Genomic DNA, 7,394 nt, shown 5'->3' with positions numbered 1-7,394 from the left:
AAGCTTGGAAGCAAACCGGATGCTATTATCTCGTTAACCTTCCAACCTTCGACTATCCCTTTTTCTCTCGCTCTCTGCTGCTTCTAGTGTTGCTAACAGCCGTGTTGCTGTTGTCGTCGGTTCATAACTGTGAAAGACAGGTTCTATAAAACATACGCGACTGTCGAACATATGTCTGTGCGTACGACATATGTGTCAACGACGATTTCTGAATTTATTTTTTATTTATTTCCAAATACTGTTGGCCATTATGGTCATAAAAGGCTGGGCACAGTAAATATTTATATAAAAAGAAAACAAGTACAGTGTATTGTTATGAAAACAGAACTTAAAAAAGGAATTAATATTCAAAACAAAGGAAAAAATATTTTTAAAACGCTGGTAATAAAAACGTGAATACATCTATTGTGATATTGGTATAGTATGAATGGTGCCGTTCGTATTGAATGGTGCCCGTATTACGGGAGTGAATCTTTGCAACTGCGGCACCAATGCACGAAATATTTTATTCATTTTAGCAAGGGTAACCTATGTGAAGCATGAAAGAGAGGCTTTTCATTCCACGATTGAGAAGTTTGCAGTGCTCGGCTGCGAGAAAAAGTTTATCAAAGTGTGCAGTCGACCAGGCCATCTGCTTATTGGTAATAGCCATAGTATTCAAACGCTTCAGGATATTCAGGAAGGGCAGGACTGTGTGCGAGATCACCTTCAAGGTTACCTGCGGTAGATATTCAATAAGCATCCATCAACATATGTTATCGAGATTGCGAACGCACAACAAGGACCATAAAAAATGCTGGGCACATATTAATATTTCTCACTCATTTTGATATCAGCTCTCATAGTGATTGTCAAACACCGTGGCGACAACGTTTTTTGTCCAACTTTTGGGTAAAGAAATTAGTTCTAAGCAATAGGTCGCAGGTTTGGTCTCTGCCCACGGCAAGTTATCCTTATGATCACTTTCCTTTTTTTGATATTTATATTACAATTACGTGTAATAATATCCAAAACATTTTTCTTGGCACGATTGTCTCTTTATTCCCATTAGTGCTGTGCCTTAAAAAGAAAGAAGAGCCCTTAAACGTGCAAGATCTTAGGAAGGAGTTTTGCATTGAGATATTTCTAATTTAGCCTTTTGTGTATAAACCTGTGTACTCTAAGTCTATGGTACGTTCAATGAACGTGTGATTACGAAGGAGAAAAAGATGAAAAGAAAGAGAGGACCTACAGGGTGCACTGCGTCAGAATTTAAAGTCTCCTTTCTAGACATGGACGCTAAGTCGGCTGCACTATTTGAAAGCCAGCTCACCGGTTGCCTTCGGCATTTTTACACAAGTTTGCCTTCCTTTGCATTGTATCAATTCTTGTCCCCGGGTTTTCCGTTCAAATAAAATGTGCAGTTGCGAGTCAGCGTCATCCCCTTTGTTTGTTAAGATGTAACGTTTTCTCGTGCACATCATTGAAAACCTGGTGAACAACTTTTCTGCGCGTGTGTGCTGCTCTCACGCTGAGTACAATTACACCTTTCTTCTTTAGAGCGAAAGCTGTAGTGAGAGCACAATAAGGGTCACGTGCGGTATTGTAGTTGTCCGCCGCCGCTGGTGTCCATAAACACTATAACTAAAAAAACATTAATAGAAACTCAAAGAACTGAAAGAGATTCGATCTTGGTTTCCTTGCGTGCCGACTCAGTATTCTGTCACTGAGCCATGCTGGTCCTGAAAACTAGGAAGCAAACTGGGCTTAGGTGGGCTTGACGGCGCAAAAGGAATTATGTTAGTATACGATATGAAGGATTGTAAAGCACTAAAAAACGCTCTGCGAATTTCCTCACGAGTGGGTTGCTGAATGCTCTAACCAATGACCGAAGCTTCAGACGTAATTCTCCGTTGTCGTCACGCAGAGGATGAAAAATGTGCGAAATTCTATGCACGTGTGCAATGGGTATCGCGTTTCTCCAAAGAATGAATGACGAAAGATGGCGTATGAAATCCTTAACGAATAAAATTGTACTAAGCTGCGGTGCCTTAAACTTAATATACTGCCACAAGGAATTTCATTCAAACTAGCAAATAAGTACCTTTTTTAGTGTTGCCTTTAGATATTTTTTGTTATGAAAATGAGGTAATGCTTAATATCCCAAAAATTGTTCTAATCAGGCCTTTACGGAAGTCCGATATATGCGCTCATAAAGTTTTACTACAGTAGTCCTAATTCATTGTAATATGTATATTTATCATTTAATTTTTTTATCTTTTACCTCTATAAAAAGAAGGTGGACTCCTTCAAGACTACAATAAAGTTTTTCATCCATCCATCCATTTTTATATACCCGAATGACCTGTCAAATGTTAAAGTACTCATTTTTGGCCAATCCCTCAAAGTGGGTTCGTGCCACTGGTTTTCAAGGACAAACGAACAAAAAAAATTCCTCCGTACTACACCAAAAGTAATATAATTATTGCCGTTTTGAGTACCCTGCAAGTGTGCTCGTTTCAGTTACACAAAGAGTGTTTTAAAATGACTCTAAAAGGCCACTCTTGCAGCTCTCGCTGTGACTGTGCTGCTCGTTTCACGCAGGCATGGCGGTTTTTTTTTTCGCTTGTTTCTTGTCTTCACTGTTCTTTTAAAGTTGAACTTACTCACATCAACAATTATTGATCATGTTATTAGTGAAACAAGGCAGGGCCACTGAAAAGAAAAGAAAATGCGCCCCGTATATGCATGTTTCACTGCAGATGTCGTCGAAAGACGATATTCTTGCGTCTAAAGAGAGTGAGCACGGCGTTTATTTCATGTTCTGCACGAGACAATCTGTGAATGGTATTCTGGAGTCATGCGTTAGAACGCCTTGATGCGTGCAGTGGAGGTGAACAAAACGCGCGGCGTGCGCGCCCGTCTTAGAGGCGATAAGGTGTAGAAAGCAAGGCGACTGGTAGGTGTCGTGTCGTTTTAGCAAAGCGTTAGGAACACTTGCCTTTTCGTGCATAGCGTTGCATTGTCACCGCAGTGGGATAAACACTATGATCATTAAAATCACTTCTGTATGCATTTTATAGAGTAAATAGACATATATGAAATAATTACGTATCGTTATTATGCCTCAGATATGCGCAATGTTTGCTTTTTAATTGACAATTGCAAAAGTATGAACCCTGAACTTTGAGAAATATTGACGGGCGCTGCGGGTGGTGTTAGATTTTAATCGTTTCGGGTATTGTTTCGGCTGACAAACAGACATGTCTACCGGCAGACAGACAGACCGACCAAAACTTTTGCGTCCAAGGTCCCCAAGAAAGACTACCGTCTTTTGAAATCGCGGCGTATTAATGGCGTGAATGATGATGAGTGGGGCTAAGCTTCGAAGGGTTTTATCGATAAACCGTGAATCATCCGCTGGCCGCGTCTGTCCGTCCATCAGTTCGTACACACGTGTATCCGTTTGTCTCTCTGTCAGTGAGTTCATTTGCCGTCCGTTCATCTAGCGAACACTCCGTGTACCGCCATCTCGTATTTTAGCATAATATTGCTACGTATGCCCTTTCCGTGTCATCACAGATCGTCATGTGCTGTGTTGGCTTTCTTTTCTGGAAGACCTCACTGTACGACTTGGTCGTTAGGCATTACGCCTACAGGAGTATTTCTACTCCGTTGCTTATAAGTCTGGACGTCTCCATCTGGACGCCGATTGCTTATGCCGCTACCCTGTCCATCAGCCCGACGAATCAGACATCGAGCCTAGCCTCAGCGTCATGTCAATGTCCCAGCTTCCTTGCGAAAACCTATTGATCATCTCGAATCTGCTCCGAACGACGCGTCGCTTCGCATGTACGTCCTCCTGAATGGCACGCTGTACCGTCGTAGCCTCCAGCCAGATGGCCCTGAGCTCCTTGTTGTCGTGCCGAAACCTTTGCGTTGAAGCGTGCTGCACGAGCTTCACGATGAACCAACTGCTGGTCATCTGGGTGTATCTCGGGCGGACGAGTGCGTGCGTCGCTGCTTCTTTTGGCGTGGTCTCGCCAGGTCCGTTTGCCATTACGTGTCCTCCTGCGATAAATGCCAACGTAGGAAGCGACCTACTGCACCACCGGCCGGACTTCTTCAATCGATATTCATTCCAATCGAACCTTTCTTCCGTGTTGGTATAGATATTCTCGGTCCTTTTCTTGAGTCGAAATTGGGCAACAAGTGGGTCCCCGTTGCTATAGACTACGCGACTAGGTATATCACTCGAGCGCTCCCCGCCAGCACCGCTACTGACGTTGTGGATTTTTCGCTCCATGATGTCACCCTATGCCATGGCGCTCCTCGCCAATTACTCACGAATCGCGGCCGCGCATTTTCGTCCCGAGTAATCGACGATATTCCGCGCTCTTCCTCGACGCAGCACAAGTTGACCACTTCCTACCATCCGCAAACAAATGGCTTTACCGAACGCCTAAATCGCACCCTCACGGAAGTGCTCGCGATAGGTGTTCTCCGACCACCATGAATGGGGCCCGGCACTACCTCACGTGACCTTCGCGTACAATTCTTCGCGCCACAACACCACTGGTTGTTCACATTTTTATTTGCTCTATGGCCGTGATCTAACGTTATCCCTCAACATCCTATTTCTAAACATAACAACGCCGTCAACCGAATGTGCACGCGACGTAATTGTTCGTGCAGACAATGCACGTCAGATCGCCCACTCTAGACTTTCGATTTCGCCCCGCCTCGGTGGTCTAGTGGCTAAGGTACTCGGCTGCTGACCCGCAGGTCGCGGGTTCAAATCCCGGCTGCGGCGGCTGCATTTCCGATGGAGGCGGAAATGTTGTAGGCCCGTGTGCTCAGATTTGGGTGCAGGTTAAAGAACCCCAGGTGGTCGAAATTTCCGGAGCCCTCCACTACGGCGTCTCTTATAATCATATGGTGGTTTTGGGACCTTAAAAACCACAAATCAATCAATCAATCAATAGACTTTCGATTTCGCACCCAGAAAGCCATCCACGACAGTCGGCATGTTGACCTTCGCTTCTCACCCGGTTCTCTCGTTCTCCTGTGGTGGCCAGTTCGTCGAGTTGGTTTATCAGAGAAGTTGTTGTCTCGCTACATGGGTCCTTATACCGTATCATCCGCCAGGTAACCAACGTCACCTATGAGACCATTCCTGCATCTGAGACCACAAGCCTGCTTGCAACCACACCCAGTGATGTTGTGCACGTCAGCAGGCTAAAACCTTACCACCTGTCCACTGAAGACCGTAATTATTATGCACCGAGACGGCACTTTTACTGCCGGTGGGGGGGGGGAGAGGGGTAATGCTACGTATATGACATATCAGCGCTCAGAAGACGACAACAAGGAAGTGGTCTGTCGGCTGTGTGTGCTGTCATCCATCTTAGTCGATGCTATACGCATCAGTGTGAATATAAATTCTAATTAGACACGCCTCGCGTTATTTTTATGTAACAATATATTTATTATATACAAGTACCGCCATCCAGCTGACATTCCAAGGACTAAAATAAGCGGTCGCTACTACATACAGCAGACGCACGAGACACGCCTCATGGAGCTTCAGCCCCTAAAACACCGGGCTACGCTACCGAAGTACCATGTTTGTTCTTTTCATCCCCATCTGTTATTTCATTAGTAGGAAGACGTATTTATTTGAATATTTTTTCTTTGTTTTCGAGCATTAGAACTAAATGAGCTTGGTTCTTCAATCGTCATGTGTAGCTGGCAAGCACAAATTATTGGTGGTGAGCGTACTTTAAAGCAATGCAGAACAGCATCATGGCCACTTATTTTAACACATTCTCTTCTCTGTGTAAATATGAACATTTTGATTAGATAATTGTAATAAAATATTCCTCAGCCAACTGCAGCTATAACTTGTGCTTGAATGCTAGACGTTTTCTCATTCACGAAGAGTCTGGCGCTTTGTGATTGCTGTTAGAGTGGTAGGCTGCTGACCTAAAGAACGCGGGTTCGATCCCAGGCAATGCAGTCGCATTTAGGTGTAGCTGAAGAAATGCTATGTGACCAATTACTGGGCGATGTCAATGCATGGTAAGCAACAACAAATAGTCGTAATTTCCGGAGTCATCAACTTTGCGCTTCTCAAGAATATATCCTAAATTTGGGACTTAATATGCCAGCACGTAATAATCTGATATTATCGCTGACTAAAAATTCTGGAAACTTTCCAAACACTTTAAGGAAATAGCGAGGACTTTTGATTGATATCAACGGACATGCCAGTGTGGTTTATTTACTGGCTTTTTACGATCAGTGAAAAATCTTTCAAAAATGTACTTTAGAACCCTCTCAACAAAAAGAATGCTCTGTAAAGTACAATATTTCCACTTTGGTGATACGTTCAACACGTATTCCTGCACGGATGTCAATTTTTGTTGATTCGAGCTTTTGGATATGGCTTCAGAGCTACGAGCACTACAGTTGTTCCTTCCAAATATTCCCTATTGCTTTCATACAGTAAAAACAACAAAAATAAATCATACCATCATTTTTAGGTTAAGAAGCTTGAGGAACTTCCAAAGATCTCCCAGTGATCATTCTTCTAGGTCGTTGTGGAAACCCTCCTGGTGGACGACGCATCGGTGGACGAGTTGGACTCGTTACACGAAAGCGTGCCCCAGATCTCTGAGGTAGTCTGCTAGCACTGGCACCAAATGTGCCCTCATCTAGCATTATGCTTAAAACAATTGCAAAAGCGGCTACAGCGAGAAAAATGCAGAAACTGGGAGCTTTCGTCATCGTTAATACTATCCGAACGCTGCATATTCTCTGTAGGAGACGCAGAACCTTATATACTCGTTTTAGCAAAGCACACATGAACAAAAAAGGAGCGTCAATGTCTACATCATTTCATACCAATCAAACTTAATGAGGAAGATGCGACGTCATCATTAGCGTCTATTAGCATAAAAGACAACAGGTCATTTTAAAGGTCCATCTGCAGCAAGGGTATTATTAAAGTGAGTGCATATTCGCAGCTCTTAATGTGAAGCAAAGTCGTGTCACTTACAGCATGTGGCTTCGCCACGTAGACTGATGCGGCTCCGAGATGTCTGTGTTCTTTCCATGTCATCCATTTCTCGTGCTACAATTAGATTATTACCCTTTATGAGTCTGGCAGTCTTAGTTTTAACGGTCACCTACGATGATTCATGGACGCAGCACTTATTTAGTAACAAATCTGTTTTGCACTACATATAGTACATGCAAGCACTGTACCGTCTTTGAACTATCACTTAAACAAGTAACCAATTTTTCTTTCCTTCAAATGTATTTCTGTTGTATATCATGATGCGTCATAAATTGGTATTTGTAGTATCAACACTGCAAATTTCATACAAACCAATGGCACTTTTCAAGAAAAC

General features: G+C 43.3%; 1 long non-coding RNA gene across 1 annotated transcript; it reads right to left on the bottom strand.

Annotated features, from left to right (window-relative positions):
• Positions 1–487: 487 nt before the first annotated feature.
• On the bottom strand, positions 488–6,648 carry LOC142766851 (uncharacterized). The gene is made up of 2 exons (XR_012884616.1): positions 6,513–6,648; positions 488–718 (listed from the first exon to the last, which is right to left on the bottom strand). It is a non-coding gene; the product is annotated as an uncharacterized LOC142766851 (long non-coding RNA).
• Between the last annotated feature and the right edge of the window lie 746 nt (positions 6,649–7,394).

Source organism: Rhipicephalus microplus, chromosome 7 (assembly GCF_043290135.1).
Source record: "Rhipicephalus microplus isolate Deutch F79 chromosome 7, USDA_Rmic, whole genome shotgun sequence".
NCBI classification, from domain to species: Eukaryota; Metazoa; Arthropoda; class Arachnida; order Ixodida; family Ixodidae; genus Rhipicephalus; species Rhipicephalus microplus.
Note: the sequence above shows the minus strand (reverse complement) of the source record. Positions and strands in the feature narration are given on the sequence as shown.